The sequence below is a fragment of the Macaca fascicularis genome, chromosome X (assembly GCF_037993035.2).
Source record: "Macaca fascicularis isolate 582-1 chromosome X, T2T-MFA8v1.1".
Lineage (NCBI taxonomy): Eukaryota > Metazoa > Chordata > Mammalia > Primates > Cercopithecidae > Macaca > Macaca fascicularis.
The window spans coordinates 81807552-81832874 of record NC_088395.1 but is presented as its reverse complement, the minus strand read 5'-3'; the positions used below and the strand labels follow the sequence as shown (position 1 = coordinate 81832874).

The following is a 25323-nucleotide window of genomic DNA, read 5'->3' as shown; positions in this document are numbered from 1 at the left end:
ACAGGGAGGACCACTCTATTTGAGATTCTCTGTTACGTTTTTAGACAATAAAACCCCAGGGAAAGGGATGATGGAGGCTAAGATAGGCCTGACTTGAGTTCCACTCTAGAAAAAACAAAGAATGTACTGAAAATCCGATCAGTGTTTTTATATTGAGTGCCTCTGTTGTTCTGGGCACTGTGCTCAGACATGGACATCAAAGTTGAAAGTATCTGCTCTACTCTTCATAAATGAACAGTCTAGAAAGGGAAGAAAACACATAAGCAGACAGTGTCAGTATCATATACTAAGTGTAATGATTATGGTAAACACAAATGTATGGGAGCACAAAGAGGATGCCCAGGCTAGTCTAAAGGTAGGGATGGGCCCTCAAAAGTTTTCATGGAGTAACTACAATTAATATCTGTGCCTGGCCCTTTGAAAACATTCAGTAAAAGTTAGCTATTATCACCATGCCAGTACACGTTGTCCCTGCCTTCAAGGAGCTCATGGTCTAGCAAAGGAAAAAGTACCAATATATAACTATAATAATATGCAATTTAAGCTGTATGGTTTGTTGGAGAAAACAGACATGGATAATAACTCACATTCAGTGAAGGCTGCCTATGTGCCAAGCACTGTTCTGAGGACATTATATTTATTCCTTCATTTAGTTCCCACAACAACCCTATGGTTAACACAATTTTTTCTCAATTATTAATATAAATGAGGAAACTGAAGCACAGACAAGTAAAGTAACTTGCCCAAAGCCACACAACTAATGGACAGTGTTAAGTAGTCACACACCTGTGTTAAAGAAGAAGAAAAGCCATCTGGAAGATGACCTGGCACTCACAGGTAGGCCATGGCTGGTCTCCTGATGGACATAAACACTCTCACAAAATACTGACATTGGACAGTGTTACACTGAGAACATGACAAAATGAAACAAAACAAGTCCCCTTCATAATTTTGTCTAAGCACAGATAAAAAACCCACAAAAGCCTTATCTCCACTTTACCTCCCAATAGATAAGATTTATTAAGATGCCCAGTCATAGAATTGCCTTTGCTTTCTGAGAGCATTCAATGTAGAATTAATTCCCACTTTCTTAAACCCTCCCCCAATTACCCAACCAAAACCCAAATCCTATAATAAGTCCTTTCTACCACCTTTTGTCTGAGACACCCTATGGTTTCCTGTTTTATTAGTTTGCTCTGGCTGCCATAGCAAAATATTACAGACTGAGTGATTAAAACAACTGAGATTTATTTTCTCACAGTTCTGGAGGTTAAAAGTCCATGATCAAGGTTTCAGTAGGTCTCGTTTCTCCTGAGATCACCATCTCCTTGGCTTGCAGGTGGCCTTTTTGTGTTATCTGTGTCCCAATTTTCTCTTCCTATAAGGACCTCAGTCATATTAGATTAGGGCCCATCCTCAATGCCTTATTTTAACTTAGTCTCCTCTGCAAAGGCCAGATCTCCAAACACGGTCACATTCTGGGGTACTGGGAATAGTCAGAGCTTCAACATATGAATTTTGGGGGAAATGCAAATCAGCCCATAACACCCATGGTGTGTGTTCTCCCTCACTCTAACAAGTAGTAAACCCAAATTGTTCAACTACAGTTGTGTTTCTGGTAGTTTTTGGCTGGAGGGCATTGACAAAAATTATAAGTGGTACCTAATAAGCAACTAACTTTATAAAGGAAGAATAGCATATGTAGTTAATACAGGTGAAACCAACGTGCTTTCTGACAGCGGAAAAGGAGCAGTTCATTCTGGACATTGGGATCCAGCCAATAGATGGGTGGCATTTTACGTATTTAATCTTTTTTGTTTGTTTGTTTTTGCTTTTGAGAGCAGAGGCCAAATTTTACTTGTCTTCTTATTTATTCCAGTGCCTGAAAGATGCAAATATATTTGCACAGTGTCTCACAAATGCAAGATAAATAAGATATCATCCCTATCCTCAGGACACATACCTAACTTCCTTGTGACTCGATTTTCTCATTTGTAAAATGGAGATAGTAAAATTGTGTTTGCTGTGAAGATTAAATAATTCACGTAAATTGCTTAGCACAGTGTCTGGCACATAGTAAGGACTCAATAAGTATAATTATTTCAGGATGAGCTATTATTTATGGATGAGTTTCATAGATATAAAATGAGAGGGAGAAATAATAAGAGTGTTTCAAGCAAGTGGGGTGACAGAAAGGCACAGAGATGAGGAGTTGTAAAAGCCATACAGACACTTTATGGTCCAGGAATGAAAGACCCATGGTAGAGCGCCTCAAACTTGGTAAAGTGACACAGACATTATTGTCAATGGGATATCTGAAACATTTGTCTCCTGTACTTTGCCAGGGAAAAGAAAATATACCCCCACCCCCACTTCTGTGATGTTTCTGGGGAGGGGTTGTGTGACAGGTGATGGTGAGAAGTTGCACACATCAGATCTCAAAGCCTGAGCCCTGGTAGCAAAATGAGGCTGTAGCTGTGGCAGCAAAGAACTCTGAAATTGGGCCCTGCCTGACTGGAGAAGCTGTGCTTTGGCAATGATGTTGGAGCAAGTGCACACAAAGTAGCTACTTTTACCCCTTCTGTTCTAGTACCAACCTTTTCATCTCTTGCCTTGGCTCCTAGTGGTGACAACTCCCGAGGCTCAGGCCCCAACCTTGCACCCAGGACTCCAGAAGTACTAAATGGTCCCTCCTGAGTTGCTCTCCAATCGTTTTGCTGTTTCCTGTTGAGTTTCCAGGACGTCTGAAGGAAAATGACCACCAAAGAGATTTTTAAATGACAGCCATCAGGCAGATCTGTTTTCCTTCCTGGCCATATTCAGCTTCCCTTCTTTCCTTTATTCCCCAAACATCCCTCCCCAATTGTCTGCCTTCATCCAACCCTTCAAACAGGACCCACCTTCCCGGGGGCCCAGGCCCTGAAGTTAAGACTAGGTAAAGGTTGAATGGTTAGATGCTTGGTGGATGAAACCATTCAAATATTCTTCCCCAAACTTCAGAGTTCCCCTCTCCGCACACACAACTGCCCTAAAAGACGTGGGAGAGTGGTGTCCAGTTGCGTGTCTGCCAGGGGAAGAACGCACCAGTGGCGTGGTGGACTGGAAGGGCAGCAGGAACGCGAGTGGGGGGCGGGGTGGGAATGGGGAAGGGGGGTGCGCGCCCTTTATGACAGGTGGCCGCGCAGTGCGCGCTCCCGGGCGCCCGAGGGGAGGGAGGGACAGACGGACAGAGTTGGGGGGGCACAGAAGGAAGGGGCCGTAGAGAGGGTAAGGAGAGCGGGAGGGAAAGGGAAAGGGAAAGGGAGGCCTGTGGTGGGGAAGAAGGGTAGAGGGGGGAAAGCGTCCAGCAAGAACAGCCGTGTTGGAGGAAACAATGGCAGGGGCAATAGCGATGGTGGCAGCAGAGGCGGCCCCACTCTGTGCACCTTTCTGAATGGGCAGAGACAGCTCCGGGAGAAGAAGGGACCAGGCAGTGCCTGCAGAGGCTCTGAGAAAAGCGGCAGAGGGAGGAGAAGAGGGAGGAGGAGGAGAAGGAGGAGGAGGAGTAGGAGAAGGAGGAGGAGGAGGAGGAAGGGGGAGGAGGGGGGACGAGGCAGGGGAAGAACCTGGGAAGGAAAACCAGTAGCATCAGCAGCAGCAGCAGCAGCAGCAGCAGCCGCCGCCGCCGCCGCCGCCGCCGCCGCCACCGCCGCCGCCGCCGCCACAGCAGTAGCATTAGCGGCAGTAGCAGCATTTAGCAATAGCTTTAACAGCTATAGCGACAGTAGCAGCCGCCCTCCTCTCTCCCTCTCGCGGACGGCCGCAGCCACCGCACAGAGCGGGCTCCAGGCGCCGAGCGCGCAGCCCGCTCGCTAGGTAGCTCCAGCCGGGGCTAGCGATAGTACAGGCGAAGCACGGACCCTTGGAGCAGCCGGGCAGCCGCTGAAGCTCTGAGTTTCAGGGCCAGAGCCCGACAGCTCTGACTCCATCTAGCGCGGCGGCGGCAGAGCCTGAGGGAGCGAGCGAGGAGAGAGGCGCGTCCACCTGGCGGGCCCAGCGCATGGAGCTAAGGCAGAGGCGGCGGCGGCGGCGGCAGCAGTAGCAGTAGCAGCGGCGGTGGCGGCGAAGGCAGCTTGAACAGCTGCGGCGACGGCGACAGCCCAGCCTTGACTGCGACCGCGCTAGCTACAGCGCCTGCTGCCTGAGCCCGCCAGCGACGTGCGCCTCGGGAGTCGGCCTGTGAGGTGAGTATGAGCGCTGCCATACAGCTCCCTGGCCTTCTCGCCGGCTCCCCGGCTGGCTCGGGGTGGCGGCGGCGAGGGGTGGAACGAATTGGGGTAAGTCGAGCGAGAAGAGAAAGAAGGGAAAACGGAAGGGAGGACGTGTGTGTGCAAATGTGTGTGTCTGTGTACGAGGGAGCGAGGCCGCTAGGGCGAGAGATCCCAGCTCGCCCTGACAGGCACTGCAATCTAGGAAAGGCCTCTGTGCTTGCGCCGTAGGAAGGGGGTTGCGGGGGGAGGGGAAGCGAGCGGACCCGAGCCGCCGCGCTTACACGCACACCGCCCGGCAGAGTGCCGCCTCCTTTCGGATTGGTGCAGGGTAGAGCCTGGCCAGGGAATGGGGCATGGGCATGGCACGCTTCGGCGAGAGCGGGAAAACCCACGCGGCGGCCGAGGCTGGGCGCTCGGACCAAAGCCGCAAAGGTGCGAAGCCGGGCGGCCGTGGCTACCACAGAGCGCCCCCAGGACATGCGACCCTTGGCTGAGGCTGCGGACAGGTTTAAGTTGGGGGCCAGACCGAGCCTCGCCCAGCTCGTCTCCTTTGCGGAAATTGGCTTGTGGCCCCTTCGCGCTCTCGGTGGCGGTCGAATTGAAGCTTTTCTGTGTGGCTTCTGGCGCTTCTCTTCTGCCGCGCCCCGCAGCACACGTCGGCTCGCGTCTTGTACACCCTGTAGGGCGGGAAGGCCGTGAGCCGGCGCGGGGAGCGGAGTCCCGCTCCGGGAAAGTGTGGAAACCGCGCTGCTGAGTTGGCGCCGTTCCGCTGAGGAATTCAGCGATTTCAGCATGACTGCTTCTGTCTGTCTGATTCGTGAGGGACCGAATCACCCGCGCAAGGTTTTCTTTTTCGAAGTTAAAAAAAAAAAAAATTGGCATCCCCATTTCGACAACAGCACTCTTGATTTTTATCAAGCTTCTGGTTGCATTTTGGAATAAGTGGGTCTCATATTTTGCTTCTGGATTTTGGCTCCCAGCGTATTGTTGAATGCTGTGCACAGCACTACATTTAGCTATGTGGCCTTTTTCTAATGTTGCATTTTCTAGACAGTTATCTGAAAAGACATGATTTGTGTTGTAGGGCTGGCAGGGCTGTTTTTAAAAAATGTCTAAAGCACTTTAATCCCGGGATTTGAATATATCCTTGGTTGTTTTTGGTGGAGGAGTTCCTGGAATATTTTGCTTGGTGAGAAAAGGTGCTGCAATGGTCTTCTCTGAACTCCTTACAACCATTTGTGTTTTGGGGGGGGGGGGGTGAATCTCCCTTACATCTTTTACACATGAGGTAACATATGACCAAACGTTTTATTTACAGCAGTGACGTTCTTATGGCTGAGGAGAATTTACACTTATTGAAAAAATATTTTTAGAAGGGAACAAAAAAGTCCTAAGTAACTGTCATTTTACATATTAACTGGGAAACCGGCTAATCAAATAAAACTGGCTGAGTGTCTGAAACTCTATCCCAGTGAAATATGTGGCTGTGAATATAATTAACCATCTGTCTAGTGAGCAATTTAAATTTGGGCTGGTACATTTTTATTACAGTGTCTAATTTCTGGAAGACGTACATTTTACCCAGCAGTAACAACAAAAACGTATTTGCTTACTAGGTCAAAAATTTACTTGTGTGGTGGTGGTATTTCTCTTTCTTCCTCCATGTCTTTCATAGTCCCCACACTGCTTTACCTGAGAGGTGAAAATGAGCTCCTTGTTTTTGCAAATAGCGTATTTACAATAGAGGAACTGAAACTAGCCCTGGTGGCTAGTGATTAGACATTTTTGTTTCTTAGAAATACTTTCCAATATTTTACCTCCCCAAAAATCTAGATAGATTGCATGCATGCTAGTTTAAAAATGTAATTTTTTGGTGCACATGGGGTAGGGTGATTGAACAAAATTTGTAAGATTTAAAATTTCTCTATTTACTTTCTCTTATTCTGATGAATTCTCTACCTGGCTCTCCCAACTGGCCCCCCAGACATAAACTCATACAAAAACACATCCTTTTTTCCTTACAGTTTTTAAGGTTAGCAGTATTCAGATCTGTGATTTTAACAATATACTGATAAACTGCTTTTTTTTTTTTTTGTAAATCTTAAGTGTAAAATATCATGACATAAAAAGACAATGTATATATATTTAAAGTTTTCCCTATGGTGTAATTTTAGCCAGAAATGTATTACTAGGAAAAAAGAGGGATAGAGTTTGAGTAGAGATGAAATGGCTCCGGGAAGATTAGATTCAAGAGACCTTCACCAAATAGCTATTGTTAACATAACATAATTTAAATGAACCACGGATTGATTGTGCAGTAAACTAGAGAAAGTCATTTAAAGTAAAATACTTTTAAAGCAAATATTTGCCTAAATAACAGCTCTGATAAATTGGTAACAATTATGTAAGTACATGGCAGAATTTGACATATGTCAAATCTGTTAAATAAATCAACCTGTTCAGTGAATAAATCTTTGATGCTTCAGTGCTTTTTCACACACACACACACACACACACACACACACACACGCACACCTGTAACACTCTGTTGCCAAAGTCAAACAACTGCAATACTGCCACTTTCTGTTTTACTTCAAGTCTGTCTCTTTTCCCTCTTTTTCTTTTTTCCACAATCTTCTGATTACTTGTAAGCTACCCGGTGACCAGAGAGAACTAAAGGTGCGGTGGCGTTGCCTGTGTTTAGGAGGTGGGAGAAAAATGAGAAAAGTGCGAAGGGTTGGAGCACACAAAGATGTGCTCATGGATCCTGGACACAGTCACTATGGAGGTCCTGGTTTCACAGACCATCATAGTGTATTTGCATAGGAGAAGGACTGGCCTATCCAGAGAAACATTGGTTGCAGTTTCTCTTCCTAAATCCAGTTCTAAATAATATTTTTTTCTTCTGTATATCCCTTAGTAAGGGGAGAAAAATAGATTCTAATTGGCATTCGACTGTTACATTACCTTTAAGCTTTTATCTGATGGTACATATATAAGTGTTCCTGGTAGGAGTAAGCAAAAGGAGAAAAGGGCCAAAGTGGATGAAAGGGAAGGGGAATGATTCACTAAGGAGTAGGTCATTTGGCTTCCTTGTTTTTCCCATCTTAAGAGATTTTAGGTTTGGACATTATTCATTTTTTCTTTTCATTGTTTTTCTTTTACTTCCTCTGAAAAGTTGGCCACCAGCTCCCTAATGGACAGTTTCTCCACCAGAGCACCTTTTCAAACCCAAGGTCATAGGGTCAGACACAAAGCACTTGTTATGTTCTCTATGCCACTTCTCCAGGGCTGCTTGAAAACAAAACAAAGAATATGTACACCTACTACGTACCCATACGAATTAGAAAAACAAAAACAGAAAAAAAACAGAGCACCAAACAAGATTGCATCACTTGGAGCTACCTTTAAGTTCACACCTTTTCTCTTGCCCAGAAAATGTATTTTTAGTCAGAGGTGAACATTCCTCTCTTCTCAAACAACAGTGGCTCTGTTTGTAAGTACATCACAACCTTGAGGAAATCTGGTCTGAGGTGTCATCAGCCGGGAAAGTGGAGGGTTGGGGAAAGCTGCCTTTTAGTGATGATAGGGTCTTTTATGGGCCAGCTACACGTAGGCCTGAGGACCTTCATTGTCTCTGTTCCCTTTAGTCCCTCACTGCCCACAGTTATTCACAGGCCTCTGCTAGGTAATGTGCTCATTTTGGTATTTTTCTTTAGGTAAGTGCTATGATTTGATTTCTTTCCCTACCATCTTCTCTGGTGGAAAAGAAGCTGAAGTCTTCATGACCAACTATTAATACTATGCACATAATTATTACTTTTCCAAAGAGCACTTCAATATGTCATCTTATTTATCCCCAGTGTGATAATTTTGATGTAAACAATTATCTGCTGTTTTCTCTAGCACCCCCAAGCCCCATTAAAATTTTTTTCAGCTTCTCACCCTCAGTAGCCCATTTTAAGTGTTATACCACTAGCTTAAACAAGAAGTTCCTCCTGATGCTTACTCTGAAGGGGTTTAGAGGTTTGAGACCAAGATAAATTATACCTTGGGCCTGAGTGCTAAAGTAGTGCCAAGTCATCCTCTGTCAAGAACAGGTGTAGAGATTCATTTTATTTGGGGGAAGTTAAAACATTTCCTCTATGGAGGACTATAAGTAGAGTGACCATATGTTGTGGTTTGTGCCTGTTGCTCCAGCATACTTATTTTATCCTCAAAAATGTCCCAGTTTGGAAAAGAATTTTGTGATCACCTTACTATAAGCCATCTTTGAAAGAAACCATGATTCTCAATTTGGGGAAGTGATTGTAAAATTTGAGGGGATAATGAGCTTTGGAGACGTTATAGTCCCCTAACCCAGCTCAACCTATCTTTTTCCTAGCTAAGAGATCTTTTGGAGAAGAACCCCTGAAATGATTCAGACTTTGGGCTCAACAGAATTGGATTATTGGCTCCAAAGGCATCTCTCCAAAATGCCTGTTTGCATTTGCACATACACATGCACATAAAGAGGTGATGTCTGCATGCTGGAAAATGGCTGCTCTAACTTTCATGAAAGACTGGTAAGAATTAAAAAATTTAAAGTTTATCAGGAGAAACAGGTTTAGACGCAACATCCTGACCATGGCATTTGTGAGATACAAGGGCATAGCACCAAGAGAAATGTTAATTCTTTTCAGAATAGGTTTGAGAAGTGCACAGGCAACTTTCTGTTTCAAATAGTTTGCATGTGGTCATGACTCTTTTTCAATTTGACTTATCCATAATGGACACGATGATCTTTTCAACTACCTCCCAGTCCTCTCAGTATCCATGACTGACTTTCATTGATCTAAGGCAGGAGTTAAAAGAAACTATGGCCCACAGGCCAAATCTGGCCTGCCATGGAAAAAGAAATAATGCAGACAAGAAAAAAAAAATGGAGCCATTTAGAGTTGCTTCTGCAAACATTTTCAAGCTTCCTCTTCTTAATTGAGCTTCATTTAGTTCAATGTTAGAATGAGTCCACATTTCTTTAGTATATTTCAGCTCATATCTAGTGTTTGGAGATTGTCCAGAGCCTGGTAGAGTGGCAGGGGGTGACCCGAAAAGTGAAATCCACAAATGAATTTTTTTGTTTGAGTCAAAATGTCAATAGCTATTTTTTCTTTCCTGCCTAGGTGAGTAATCCAAATTTTGTTGTGCCACTAAATTCTTTATACCTTCCTCCCCAATATTTGTCATGTTATTCCAGGCATGCCTGTGATTTATTAACCCAGAGACAAGATCTCAGCAAATTGCTTGAATAGGAACGTGCTTTGTCTTTAGTTAGTAAATAACTGGAACACATCCTGAAGATGTACTGTTTTACTAAGTAGGGGAGTAGAAAAAGTGGGCCATCACCATCTAGCCAATGGTCCCTAACCTTGGCACGTACCCCTGTGAAAATTCAGTGAATGCCAAGGATACTTTCTTCAGAAAAGTGCATATTTACGCATATAACACTTGTATACATTTTCAGGAAGTTCAGCCATATATTGTGGGTTTAAACCTCTGTACTAGCCTTTCCCTAGTTGTTACAGAATGCTCGTTGTATGACTGTCATGGTCATGGTAGCTTGAAATGGAAGCCATTCAATGTCTCTCTCAAAAAACATGTGATTAATGTATTTATGGTCCACAGCCCTCAGCTACTGTACAAGCATTTTTCTGATTAGCCTTCACAGGCATTTTTTATTATGAAGAAGAGCCACTTAGCACTCACTTTTACATTACCATTCTCACCAAAAACAAGTCAAGACTAGTTTCCCCAAATTATTGACTTGTCAACTCTCTGATTCTTCAAAATGCCTGTTCAGCTTTCACACATCCCCCACACAAGTTCATCACTAATATAGAAAATATATTCCATAAAAGCTCACTCACATTTCATCTGCCCCTACCTCTCTCTGTTTCATCTGTTTCTCTCACTCTATGTATTTCTCTTAGCCAAGGGTCTGGCAAATACGGGGAACTCTTTCTAGCCTCAATCATTAGGTATGGTGATGGAGTCAGAGAGGGAGATGGTGTCTAGATACCTTCATGGGGACCTTGAGTCACATGAGCCTTTTGGAGTATTAGACATCTTGGAGAGAATTAATGTATTTCATCCTGGATATCTAACATCATATATTAAAGGCAAAGCTCCTTAAGCTCTGCAAACACGAATATATGCCACATCTGTGCCTTGCAGTTGGGATGGTAGTAATAGGTGGTATATTAGTCTGTTCTCATACTGCTCTAAAGAAATACCTGAAACTGGGTAATTTACAAAGTAAAGAGGTTTAATTGGCTCATGGTCCCACAGGCTGAACAAGAAGCCTGGCTGGGGATGCTTCAGGAAACTTTCAATTATGGCAGAAGTGGAAGCAGGCATGTCTTACATGGCCGCAGCAGGAGGAAGAGAGCAAAGGAGGCGGTGCTACACACTTTTAAACAACCAGAGCTCGTGAGAACTCACTCAGTATCATGAGAACAGCAAGGGGGAAATCTGACCCCCATGACTCAACTACTTCCCACCAGACCTGTCTTCTAACATTGGGGATTACAATTCGACATGGGATTTGGGCAGGGACACAAATCCAAATCATATCAAGTGGTATTCAGATTCATGAATAAATGTTTATTGCTTCTTGTCTTGGTAGTTTAGAATACTGCAGAGCATGTGGGTTAATAGAACCCTAAGACTGGAGGGGTCCATTAATGATAATTGCTGATTCAATTCAGCAAACACTTATTGAACATCTACTTTGTGCTAAGCCCTGAGATACTGGGGACAGATAAAAGAATAAAATGATTTTTCTGTCTCATAGGGAATTACCTTTGCTCCTGGCTGGGTCGTTTTACCATCTGCATGAATTTACCCTACTATTTTCCTAATTCAATGCATTCTTCTGTTGTTTCTACGTTCTACCCCTTGGTAAATGTCTTAGTCTGTTTCCTGTTGCTTATAATGGAATGTCTGAAACTGAGTAATTTATAAAGAAAAGGAATTTATTTCTTAAAGTTATGGAGGCTAAAAAGTTCAAGGTAGAGGGGCTGCATCTGGTGAGGGCCTTCTTGCTGATGAATTCTCTTTAGGGTCCTGAAGTAGTACCATGGCACCACATGGCAAGGGGACTGAATGTGCTAGCTCAGGTCTCTCTTCCTCTTCTTATAAAGCCACCAGTCCCACTCCCATGATAACCCATTTATCCATTAACCTATTAATCTATTAATCCATGAATACAGTCACCTTTTAAGGGCTCCACCTCTCAATACTGCCACATCAGGGATTAAATTTCAAAATGAGTTTTGGAGGAGACAGATACTCAAACCGCAGGGAGTTTCTTGGTAAATATCTCTAGCTGGGTTGAGACAAGATGTCCAGCCCCTATGGCACAAATGCTTCTGTTCTTATCCCTGCATTAGTTTAGCAGGCCCCATTTAATAGGGAATAATGTGATTGTTTCCCTGCGATTCTGAGGCAGCATTTCTATCACTGCTATCATTGGTGATGTGGAATTGCAAATATCATTAGCCATGATGTATTGACTATTGCCTTAAAATTATAGTATGGAGTTGTTGATTCTGACTAGTGAATTGAATGTACTCTGCAAAAAGCCAGCTTTCCATCTTTGAGTGAGTTGGTTTTTAACCCCTATTTGGTAGCTTTATCAGTTTTCTACTATGGTTGCTGTAACAAATTTCCAAAATCTTAGTGGTTTAAAACAACAAATTTATATTTCTACAGCTTTGAAGGTCAGAGATTAAGTGTCTGAACTAGGCATTTGCTAGGCTATAATCAAGGTGTAGGCAGGGCTGTATTTCTTTCTGGGGGCTCTGGGTGGAGACTCCATTTCCTTGCTTTTCTGGCTTCTAGGGGCTGCTGGAATTTTTTAGCTCATGGTCCCTTTACATATTCAAAGCCAGAGATGGGAGATTGTTTCCTCACACTGCATCGCTTAAATCTTGCTTCCATCATTACATTTCCTTCTCTGACTCTCACTCTTCTACCTCCCTCTTCTGTTTATAATGACCCCTATATTTATATTTGGTCTACCTGGATGGATAATCTAGGATAATCTTTCCATCCCAAGATTTGTTGATTTTCAACCATAATTCTATCTGCAATTTTAATTCCTCTTGTGCCATGTAACCTAACATTCACAGGTTCTAGGAGTAGGATGTGGACATCTTTGGAAGGCCATTATTCTGCCTACCACAGTGACTTGACTTTTTGTTGTTACTTTTTATTTTGGAATAATTATAGATTCACGGGAAGTTGCAAGGACAGAGAGGCCCTGTGTATCCTTCTCTCAATTCCCCAGTCGTTACATTTTGCATAATAGTTGTGTGTAGTTCTGTATCACTTTATCACATGTGTATATTTGTGTTTTTTATTTATTTTTATTTTTGTAGAAACGGTTTTACTGTGTTGCCCAGGCTGGTCTTGAACTCCTGGACTCAAGAAATCCTCCTGCCTTGGCCTCCTAGATTGTTTGAATTACAGGTGTAAGCCACCGTGCCCAGCCAGCACACATGTATATTTGTGTATCCACCATCACAATCAAGATAAAATATTATTTCATCACCGCTAGAGATCTCTTTTGTGCTACACCTTTATAGTCTTTGTAGTCACATTCACCCCCACTCCTTTGCCATATCAAATTCCTTGCACTCACCACTATATTTTCCATATCTAAAGTTTTATCATTTCAAGATTTTTATATAAATGAAATCATTGAGTATGTGACTTTTGGGGGTTGGCTTTTTCACTCGGCAGAATGCCCTGAGATCTATTCCAGTTGTTTTGAGCATAAGCAATTCATTTCTTTCTACTGTTGAACAGTATTACATGGTATGAGTGTATCACAGTTTATTTAATCATTCACCTGTAAGGAGAAATTTTGGTTGTCTGGAATTTTTGGTTATTACAAATAAAGCTGCTATGAACATTAGCATACAGGTGTTTTTTGTGTGTGTTTGGTTGGTTGTGTGTTTTTTTTTTTTTTTTTTTTGGAGTGGGACAGAGACTTTCTCTGTCGCCCAGGCTAGAGTGCAGTGGCACGATCTCAGCCCACTGCAATCTCCACCTCCCAGGTTCAAGTAGTTCTCCTACCTCAGCCTCCTGAGTAGCTGGGACTACAGGTGCATGCCACCATGCCTGGCTAATTTTTCTAATTTTTGTAGTTTTAGTAGAGACAGGTTTCACCATGTTGGCCAGGCTGGTCTTAAACTCCTGACCTCAGGTGATTCACCTGCCTTAGCCTCTGATTACAGAGTTGGAATTACAGTGCTGGGATTACAGGCATGAGCCACTGCACCTGGCCCAGAGTTTTTGTGTGAACATAATTTTTCATTTCTCTGGGAAAAGCTCCCAGGAGTGCAATTGCTGCATTGTATGGTATATGTATGTTTAGTTTTTTAAACTAAAAACTAACTTTGCAGTTTTTCCAGAAACTGAAAATCTATTTTCCAAAGTGTCTGTAAGTACATAACTTATTATAATCTACTAGTATCAACATTTTACCTGTTTGAGTAAATTATAGAAACCTTACCCCTCTTTAAGTTCCTTTAATATTCCCCACTTATAATTGCCTTACTTTCTCTACATATATTTAGAACTACATTAGACAATGCTACAATTTTTTGCTTCAACCCTCAAACATAATTGAGAAACCCAATGGGAGAAGCAAAATCAATTCTATTTACGCTTTTACTCTTTCTGTTGTTATTTGTTTCTTTCTGAGGTTTCTAGATTCCTTCTTTTATATATTTTTTTCTGTTAGAGATCTTTCTTTAGTTATTCTTTTAATGCAGGTTTGCTAGCAACAAATTATCTTAGTTTTCCTTCTTCTGAGAATTTCTTGATTTCTCATTCATTCCTGAAGGATATTTTCACCTGATGTAGAAATCCTGGTTGACAGGTTGTTGTTGTTGTTTCCTGAAAGCATTTGAAAAATGTTGTGCCATTACTTTCTGGTCTTCATGGGTTCTGATGAGAAATGTGCTTTCATTTGAATTGTTTTACACTTGTAGTTAAGGTGTCATTTCTCTATTGCTACTTTTAAGGTGTTTTTTTTTTTTTTTCTTTAGTCTTTAGAAGTTTGACTATGATGTGCCTTGGCATAGATTTCTTTGGGTTCATCTGGTTTGGTATATGCTAAGCTTCTTATGTCTGCAGGTTTATGTCTTTTGCCAAGTTTTGGAAGTTTTCAAGTATTATTCCTTCAAATAATGTTTCTTTCCTGTCTTCTGTTCTTCATGGTTTCTTCTGATGACAGAAAACTTAGATCTTGTTTTTGTAGTTCTACAGGTCCCCGAGGCCTGTTCATTTTTCTCAGTCTATTTTTTCTCTGTTGTTCAGACTAGATAGTTTCTATCATTATATCTTCAAGTTAAGTGATTCTTTTCTCCATCTTCTTCATTCTGTGAGAGACCACACATTGAGTTTTTATGTTTTGGTTATTACATTTGTCATTTCTGAAATTTCTACTTGGTTTATCTATATATCCTCTTTTATGAGACTTTCTATTTTTCATTTGTTTCAAGAGTGTTTCTAATTACTTACTGAAATATTTTTGTGATGGCTTGTTTCAAATCTTTTGTCAGATAATTCTAATATCTCTTTCATCCTGGTTTTGCCACCTATTGGTTGCCTTTTTTCATTTAGTTTGAGATCTTTCTGGTCATTGGTATAAGTGATTTTTATAGAAATATGGCCATTTTGTGCTATGTTATGAGACTTTGGATCTTATTTAAATTTTCTGTTTTATCTGGCTTTCTCTATCACTGCTCTAGCTCCAGGAGCTCCAACTCCTGGGGAAGGGAGTTGCTGTCTTGTTACTGCCAGATGGAAGTAGAAGTCTGGGTTTCCCACTCTTGCTTATTGACGGTTGGAGGGAAGGACTTCTCATTATTGCTTGTTAGGGGTTGGAATTCGGCCACATTTCAAGTGCTTGATAGCCATGTATGATTAGTGGCTACCATACTGGATAACATATATGTAGAGCATTTCTATCACTGCTCTAGGAAGACTGAGGTTGGGGGAGGGAGCAGTAAAGGAGCTTGGCACTACAGAAATTGGGGTTTGGGGTTACTATGGCACAGATGGAATAAGACAAAGATCTAGTTATTGGATCTGAGGTCCATGGCTAGGGTTTGGTTCCAAAACCTGAGGTGCTGTGAGTTCTGTCTAGAGAAATATGGACACAGAGAACTCATCTGGTTAATATGGATCCACTAGGGCAGAGTTAGTATCCATAGTATTAACCAAGTTTTTTCCTCTCAGCCATTGTAAAAGACATGGAGTGGCATGCTGCAGATCCTAGTACCACTCCATTTGAGTAGAGGGAAAGTCTTCCCTATTAGATGGCAGTTAATTTGCTTATTTGTAGCAACACACTCAACCTCCATGACTGAGGTAACCACTGATTGAGGAAACATTAACAGAAAAGAGCGAGTTGTGAAAAGGGTATTCATTTAGTTTATAGGATCTAGGGTTTATTTGGCATCTTGATGGCCTTAATGTTCTAATCCTTGAGACTTCCAGCATGCTCAGCCAGGTGGGGAGCATTTATGTAAGAGCTCTGTCCTTCACTGAGTTCTGTGTTGACTTGTTGGCACTTTTTGTCCAAGTCCCAAAGAGTTAGTGGACCCTGTTACACAGCTTCTTTGTACACTGAAATAACTGTTGCCTTCTCAAGTCTCTCTTTGCTTAGATTAGTGGGGGTGTACTCAATGTAGATTCAGTGTTTTCGGTTTCCCCTTGGGGCAGTTCGTTATATTTTCCCTTACTGGCTGTATGTGTGTAGACATCCTAATGTGCTTGTATTTATGGACTGCCTGTGTACTGTGTCTCTTGGCAAGGGAAGAGGAGTACCTAGTGTCTATAGAATATGTATTGTATGTATGGTATATAGGTCACACGGCCTTTTCCCTTAGCAAGACCTATATGTGCAAAGCTGTGGCTTTGGCATGTTAAGATATTTCATAACACAGTCAAATCCACTTGGCTAAATAGGTGAAAGAAAAGGGAACTGAGCCAGGGCTATAATGGGATTTTTCAGATCTATGTGGTTTGACTTAAAATGAAACAAAAATACACACTCATTTGAGAAAGAAGCAGTTTCAGAGTTAGGCTGTAAAGAGAAAATAAACATGCTTTATAACCCAAAGCCAAGGTGTTGGTTTTAAAACCCTAGACTATGGCTCACCCAGATCCTTCCAGTATGTGTATATGTGGGGAGGAGGTGAGTGTTGCTGGTCTACTACTCACAGATATGGAGATGGTATCATGGGAGCAACCCAAATCCCAATTTGTCACTTTGTCTCTTAAGAAGGCTCCAAATATGCCACTTACTTTTTTTTTTTTTTTTTTTTTTTTTTTGAGAAGGAGTCTTGCTCTGTGCAGTGGCACGATCTCAGCTCACTGCAACCTCCGCTTCCCGGGTTCAAGTGATTCTCCTGCCTCAGCCTCCTGAGCAGCTGGGATTACAGGCACCTGCCACCACCCCTGGCTAATTTTTGTAGTTTTAGTAGAGACAGGATTTCACCATGTTGTCAAGGCTGGTCTTGAACTCCTGGCCTCAGGCAATCTGCCTACCTTGGCCTCCCAAAGTGCTGGGATTACAGGTGTGAGCCACCGCATCCAGCTGCCACTTACTTTTGAAGACAGTGGTCACTAGTTGTGCTGAGGGGCCAAAGGGTCGGGATACTGTTATACAAATTTAGGAAGAGAATCTGGATCAGCTTTTCTTGCCATTGATCTTACCATTTTCTTATAAGCCACTGTATTAGTTTGTTTTCATGCTGCTGATAAAGTCATATCCGGGAAGAAAAAGAGGTTTAATTGGACTTACAGTTCCATATGGCTGGGGAGGCCTCAGAATCATGGTGGGAGGTGAAAGGCACTTCTTACATGGTTGCAGCAAGAGAAAATGAGGGAGATGCAAAAGCAGAAACCCTTGATAAAACCATCAGATCTCGTGAGACATATTCACTACCACCACAACAGTACGGGGGAAACAGCCCCCATGATTCAAATTATTTCTCACAAGGTCCCTCCCACAGCATGAGGGAATAATGGGAATACTATTCAAGATGAGATTTGGGTGGGCACACAGAGCCCAAACCATAACATTCCACCCCTGACCCCTGCAAATCTTATGTTCTCACATTTCAAAACCAATCATGCCTTCCCAACAGTCTCCCAAAGTCTTAACTCATTTCAGTATTAACCCAGAAGTGCACAGTCCAAAGTCTCATCTGAGACAAGGCAAGTCCCTTCCACCTATGAGCTTGTAAAATCAAAAGCAAGCTAGTTACTTCCCAGATACAATGGGGGTACAGGTATTGGGTAAATACATCTGTCCCAATGGGAGAAATTGGCCAAAACAAAGAGGTTACAGGGCCCATGCTAGTCCAAAATCCAGCATAGCAGTCAAATTCTAAAGCTCCAAAATGATCTCCTTTGACTCCATATCTCACATCCAGGTCATGTGGACATAAGAGGTAGGTTCCCATAGTCTTGGGCAGCTCCACCTCTGTGGCTTTGCAAGGTATAGCACCCCTCCTGGCTGCTTTCATGGGCTATTGCTAAGTGTCTGTGGCTTTTCCTGGCACACAGTGCAAGATTTTGGTGGATCTACCATTCTGAGTCTGGAGGATGGTGGGCCTCTTCTCACAGCTCCACTAGGCAGTGCCCCAGTAGGGACTCTGTGTGGGAGCTCTAACCCCACATTTTTCTTCTGCACTGCCCTAGCAGAGGTTCTCCATGAGGGCTCCGACCCTGCAGCAAACTTTTGCCTGGGCATCCAGGCATTTTCATACATCTTCTGAAATCTAGGTGGAGGTTCCCAAACCTCAATTCTTGACACCTGTGTACCCACAGGCTCAACACCATGTGGAAGCTGCCAAGGTTTGGGGCTTGCACCCTCTGAAACCATGGGCCGAGCTGTACCTTGGTCCCTTTTAGCAACAGCTGGAGCAGCTGGGACACAAGGCACCAAGTCCCTAGGCTGCACACAGCATGGGGACCTTGGGCCCAGCCCACAAAACCGTTTTTTCCTCTTCGGCTCCTGGGTATGTGATGGGAGGGGCTGCCAGGAAGACCTGTGATATACCCTGGAGACATTTTCCCCATTGTCTTGGGGATTAACATTTGGCTCCTTGTTACTTATGCAAATTTCTGCAGCTAGCTTGAATTTCTCCTCAAAAAGTGGGGTTTTCTTTTCTACAGCATCGTCAGACTACAAATTTTCTGAACGTTTTTGCTCTGTTTCCCTTTTAAAAGGGAATGCTTTTAACAGCACCCAAGTCACCTTTTGAATGCCTTGCTGCTTAGAAATTTATTCCACCAGATACCCTAAATAATTTTGCTCAAGTTCCAAGTTCCACAAATCTCTAGGGCAGGGGCAAAATGCTGCCAGTCTCTTTGCTAAAACATAACAAGAGTCACCTTTGCTCCAGTTCCTAACAAGTTCCTCATCTCCATCTGAGACCACCTCAGCCTGGACCTTATTGTTCATATCACTATCAGCATTTTTGTCAAAACCATTCAACAAGTCTCTAGGAGGTTCCGAACTTTCCTACATTTTCCTTTTTCTGAGCCCTCCAAACTGTTCCAACCTCTGCCTGATATCCAGTTACAAAGTCACTTCCACATTTTCAGGTATCTTTTCAGCAACACCCCACTCTACTGGTACCAGTTTACTGAATTGTTCCATTTTAATGCTGCTGATAAAGACATACCCAAGAATGGGAAGAAAAAGTTGTTTAATTGAACTTACAGATCCACATGGCTGGGGAGGCCTCAGAATCATGGCGGGAGGTGAAAGGCACTTCTTACATGGCAGTGGCAAGACAAAATGAGGGAGATTCAAAAGTGGAAACCCTTGATAAAACCATCAGATCTCACGAAACTTATTCACTACCACAACAACAGTATGGGGGAAACTGCCCCCATGATTCAAATTATCTCCCACCGAGTCCCTCCCACAACATGTGGGAATTATGGGAGTATAATTCAAGATGAGATTTGGTGGAGACACAGAGCCAAACTGTATCAGCCACTGTGGGGGGGGGGGGGGTGGTGTGTGTTTGTGTGTGTGTGTGTGTGTGTGCATGTGTGCACACGCACGTGCATTTTTTGCCCTAATTCAATAATGCTTTGGTAGCTACACTTATGTGGATTTAGCACCTGAATGAACAGAAAAACCCATTTGTTTATTGTCCAAATAAAGTGGGGATGCCGTGACATTGCTGACTCCCATGATTCATGATTCGTTAAGGCCAGGATACTTCTAGACAATCACTGAAAGATGAAAAGCAGGTAAGTGAATTAATCTCTTCCCTTTGATTTTCACCTTTAATATTATAACCTTAGATATGACTTCAGTATCTTCCAGCACTGAGTACCATTGGTTAAGGGAAGGCCAGAGTGGATGTAGTTAACACCAGGAATGGAATTCCTTTTGTTTTCTTAAAATTCAGTTTATAGTTTATTAGACTGAAGAATCCACAGGCCTGCCTCAAACAACCAGGCCATATACTATACAAGAGCACTCTCAGATTACACTTTGAAATGAAAGCCTATTTTGGCATAATATGCACTGAAAGGAAAAGTGTGCTCCTAGGTATGCTCTTTACTTTGCCTTTTGGACTGTCCTCTTGGGTTATCTCAGCCTTTCTCTGATCTATATGGCTCTGGCCCCACTCCCAATAACCCTCTAGGAGACCCTGTTCCATGTCATCTACTTATGGCACTGAAATACCACGTGTCACATGGTATAAGGTAGTAGTGACCACGAGGGGCCCAGAGGAGGATGTTTGCAGAGGGAAGCAACCTGTTTCCAGATCCTCAGGTAGAGGAAGTGCTCAAGCAGCTGAGACAGCCGGAGATGGGTCAGGCTGAGACAGCCTGAGGTGAGACAGCCTGAGATAGGTCAGAGCTGCCATTTCCATTGGTTGTTGAGATGGCCAGCTGAGGGAGACAGTTGTTTGTTCAGTGGTTCTGAGGAAGTAAAATCATATACTGGTGTTTCTTGATTCAGGAGACAGATTGATGTTAAGGGACCATAGGCATTTAGGCTGCCAATAATAATACCTTATCATCCTATAGCTTCTTTCTTCTAAAGGACTCAAGGGACTCCTATGTTTTATTTCATTTGGCCTCACAAACATCTTCATGGACTTAGGAAAGGTAAATATTGATGGTCATTTAGGACAAGCTTCTCTCTCTCCCTGGGCCTCAGAATTTTCAAATTGTGAAATGGAGGCTTAGTCTAGAGATGATGATCTCTAAGGTCGTTTCCCACAGTAACAGTTTCTATGGTGGCAATGTTTTCCAGGTGGAGGAATTAAGTCTCAGACACTTTAAAGTGAGTTGCACACAACTATACTCTCTATCAGGTACAGAGTGATGATTACAGGCCCAGGCCATGATCCCTTCTCTTAGCTTGCCCTATCAGTGATCTCTTTCAACAGTGAGGTAAGGGGGAGTGGTGCTCTTGCTTCAGAACACGCAAAGGCTTTACTTATCCATTTCATTTAACACTCTCCCCTCACCTGACCACCTTCCCAAACTACCTCCTGTCACTTATCAGCAGGCCCTTCAACTTTTCCCTTGACGTTCCTCGGGATTCATATCTTGTTTGACTGCAGCTGTTTTCCTGGTGTATTGTGTGGCTAGATGCAAAGTCATTGCTACTCTTAGAGAGTAAAGTCTGGAACCAGAACTTCAGTTACATCAGGAAAGAGAGGCTGTGCCTCCTGGGTATGGCAGGGGGTCAAGGTGAGAAGAGCCATTCAAAAACATCATATTATAAGGTGCCCTGAAAAAGCAAGGAGGGTCTATAGATTAGGGCTAGGGAAAAAGGATCGGCCAAAGGTATGATGGTAGAAATCAGACAGTGAGTTGATGAAAGCAAATACATTCAATGATCAATTAGTATGCAGAAAAGAAGCTAGGATGCCTGAGATTTCTTTGGAGTTGGAGGATAAGCATGGCATTTATGACTGTGACAGGGATTTATCATGGGAGAGGGCAACAGGGGAAAAATGAGAAGCTTTATTTTCAGCAAGTTCCGCTTTTGTAGTAAGACATTTAGCTTAAGAAACGCAAGCTAAGTACTGTGAGGGAATAAATTCAGAGAACCATATTCCCCATATGATTCCTGGAAACCAGTAGGAATTTGGCTCAAGAAGGGATGGCAGAAGGTGATTTGTGGTGTTATAACAGCCGCCTTGGAAGCCAAGATGGAAAATTTGTCCCTGAAAGGCTAGGCAGTTGGAGGAGACTCACTGGAAGTTTCTGTCCGGAGAAAATAAATGAAACAGAGAAGAGCTTAAAAACACATGGTGGAGGGTAAAGTCTGGGACACCCAGGAACCCGTATCTTGTAGTAGGTCCACTTGTTAAATTCCTGGCTTATGGTCTAGAACAGGATTTTGTTCGTTTCCCTGGAACAAAAAGGTCCCTAGGCACCCAGAGCCTCTATCTTATCCCAGTCCACAGCCTCTTACCCCTTCTTTCATTTCTCTTTTCTTTTTTTTTTTTTTAAAGATGGGGTCTTGCTCTGTCACCCAAGCTCGAGTACAATGCCACAAACACAGTTTACTGCAGCCTTGAATTCCTGGGTTCATGGGATCCTCCTGCCTCAGCCTCCCAAGTAGCTGGCATTACAGGCGTATGCCACCATGCCTGGCTAATTAAAAAAAAAAAAAAAAACATTGTTTAGAGACGGAGTCTTGTCATCTTGCCCAGGCTGGTCTTAAATTCCTAGGCTCAAACAATCCTTCCGCATCAGCCTCCCAAAGTGCTGGGATTACAGGCATGAGCCACCCTGACCAGCCTTTTTTTTTTTTTTTTTTTTTCCTATTTCTCTTCTTGTTGTTGTTGTTGTTGTTGTTGTTTGTTTTTGTTTTTTGATTTTTGTGTTTTGAGACGGAGTTTCGCTCTTGTTGCCCAGGCTTAAGTGCAATGGCGCGATCTCAGCTCACCACAACCTCCGCCTCCCAGGTTCAAGCAATTCTCCCGCCTCAGCCTCCCAAGTAGCTGGGATTACAGGCACGCACCACCACGGCCTGGCTAATTTTGTATTTTTAGTAGAGACCGGGTTTCTCCATGTTGAGACTGGTCTCAACTCCTGACCTCAGGTGATCCGCCTGCCTCAGCCTCCCAAAGCACTGGGACTACAGGCGTGAGCCACCATGCCCGGCCCCTCTCTCATTTTTAAGAATAAATTCATTTATCATTTATCAAAATAATCCATGAACATTTCACAAATATTGAAAAATAGAGAAAAGAAATAATTCAACCTTTTGTTTTTAGAAATTATTTCGGTCTTTATTTTTGTTTTTGGTTTTGAGACAGATGGGGTCTCGCTCTGTTGCCCAGAGTGGAGTGCAGTGGCACAGTCTCGGATCATTGCAGCCTCCAACTCCTGAGTTCAAGCAATTCTCATGCCTCAACCTCCCAAGTTGCTGGGATTACAGGCACCCGCCATGATGCCTGGCAAATCTTTGTATTTTTGGTAGAGATGGGGTTCTACCATGTTGGCCAGGCTGGTCTCGAACTCCTGATCTCAAGTGATCTGACCGCTTTGGCCTCCCAGAGTGCTAGGATTACAGGTGTGAGCCACTGTGCCCGACCTTTGTCTTTATTTTGAATAATTATAAAAGTATTGAAAAGACTGGGAATATTATAAGAAACACACTTGGATCTCTACTCGGAGAAATAAAACATTACAGACAAGTTAAATTCTGTCCCCTATTTTCAGTCACATTCCTCTCCATTCATTTTCAGAAGCAAGCACTAAGATAAGCTTGGTATGTATTCTTCCATTTTGTTTTATACTTTTGCATGAAATATGCCTCTCCTCTCCCCTCGTCCCATAAATAATATATAGAACTTGTCTGTGTGTTTTTAAAATTTATGTAATACCTTAATGTATGTGTCATTCTGCAACAAGTTTTTTTGTTTTGTTTTGTTTTTACTCAACATCTTGTTTTGGAATTTATTCTATTTTCTTTTTTACATTACCCTTTTCTACTCAAACTGTACCCTGGAGCTGATGACATGTACATTACTTTTTCATGATATTTTTATGATAAAAATAATATATAATCACACTACAGGAAAATTGGAAAATCCAACCAATTGATGGCTCTTAGGACCAGAGAGCTTAGTGTCCTACTGTAGACTTGATTTGCAAAGGTTCTAGGCAGCTGGGCTAGCCTAGTTGTTCTGCCTATAAAATACTGAAGAGCAAAATTGGAAGGGTCTCTAGGGACACTTCCTTGCCTGTCTGTTACCCCATTCCATGTAGTAAAACAGAGGCCCAGAGAAGGAAAATGACTTAACAAGGACACACATTCATTGAATATTGTACTCGAGATTTCTGGCTCCCTGTCTTGTACTTGAAACCTTTCCAAGGAAAAAAGAGAGAGGGGCGGGGAGAGAAAGAGGGAGAGAGGGAAAGGAAACCTAGAACTGCAATTTTTCATCATAAAAATTATCAATTTTAATAAAGCATGGGAAATACAGAAGAGTAGAAAAATGAAGATATCAAGAATTGTCCATTTTCCTATTTTGAACTTCTGATCTTTTTTCTTGTACAATTTTTGTTTCTCTGATTGTACTTTATCTTGCTTTTTTCCGCTTAACTTTATAATGTCATAATGAACTTTTTTTTTCAGAAAGCAGACTTCTACATTGAAATCTTGACGGTAAATATTTTTAAGGCACATATTTGCTGTTTAGCCGTTTAAAATGGTATAGGCAGGGACTTGTGTAGAGAGGAAAACAATGGTGTGGTATATTTTCCAGCAAGTTTGTTCCTGTCTTTTGGCTAGATCTTTTTCTTCTAAAACAAAACAACAGTAACAATAAGATCTAAGTAGACATTTCTAGGATTCCTTTTACTAAAGTTTTCATTGAGAGAAGTTTCATTACTCTCTTAAATGGCTTAGGATGTGACCAAGGGTCACTCTAATATACTCCCCTCCACTTACAAGGCAAGGGCAAGTGTTGCCCTTGGGGCCCAAAGGGAGCCGATTCTGGAGCTACCTGGGTCATGGAAGTTGACCCTGAGGAAAAGACTGTGGTAGTTTCTCCAGTCCATGGAGTGAGGTGGGGTGCTCAATTTTTCCAGAGCCTGAGCACAAAGACAGTAACAGTCATTAAAACTTCAGCACTTACTGTGAGAGGCAAGACATCCATTTCCAACAAAGCCACACCACTTCACACACACACACACACACACACATACACACACACACACACACACACCGATTAGAATTGTTGTCTACAGTTTTGGTTGCATTGTTTAATTGTAATAGCGCAAAAGTGCATTTAACTATGAAGGCCTGCTGGGAGAAAGGAAGGTGATGGTTTATTATTCTAGTCAATCCAACATGTTTGAAACAGTGAAGCAATGAGAGATTAAGCTGCTCGCTCAAAGTCACACAGCAAAAAAAGTATGATGCTGAGATTAACAAATACAAAATGAAAACACCCTTATTCTTGGTCTTCGGTCTTGAAAGCTGGGCCTTAGCCCGCTGAAGCTCACTGTACTTCTGCTTTAATCAGTTTAATTCGTTGCTAGCTTGCCCTTGCCACCTTTGATTCTCTTTGCATTGGCCAAATACCAATTTGCAGTAGTTGTTCTGAAGTGCTTGACAGTTTCAATTTTTCAATTTCAGGCTCTATTCTTTCTCACAGGGCTAGAAAGCCACAAGTCACATTAGTGGCCAGCTGTGTCTCTGACTCAAACTCGCTCAGGTCTGGGTTGTGTGTGTGTGTATGTGTATGCCTGAAAATCAGTGAGGACTCCAGGACTGGGAATGTTCAAGGTTTTGAATTGAAATAATTGAACAAATTACTCCATAAAGAAACCTTCTCTACTGCCAAAAGATTTTCTTCTTAATGATTTCTGCAGTTGATTAATGTTTAGAAATAGGCAGTGAAGCCTCAGTGAACAGGTATTTCCTAGGCCATAGGGTGCTCTTGCTTCCAGGTTGTAGAAGCCAATGTTGGAACAAGTCCCAGCTGTGTTTACCTGCAGATTCAAG

The 25323-nt window shown here is 42.7% G+C and overlaps 1 protein-coding gene across 1 annotated transcript in view; it reads left to right on the top strand.

The window, feature by feature from the left end:
• The first annotated feature begins 3181 nt into the window (after positions 1 to 3181).
• Positions 3182 to 25323, top strand: part of NEXMIF (neurite extension and migration factor) — a 199004-nt gene continuing 176862 nt past the window's right edge. The window contains exon 1 of the mRNA XM_005593972.5: positions 3182 to 4223. The gene's annotated coding sequence lies outside the window, so the exon portion shown is untranslated. The remainder of the gene's footprint in view (positions 4224 to 25323) is intronic.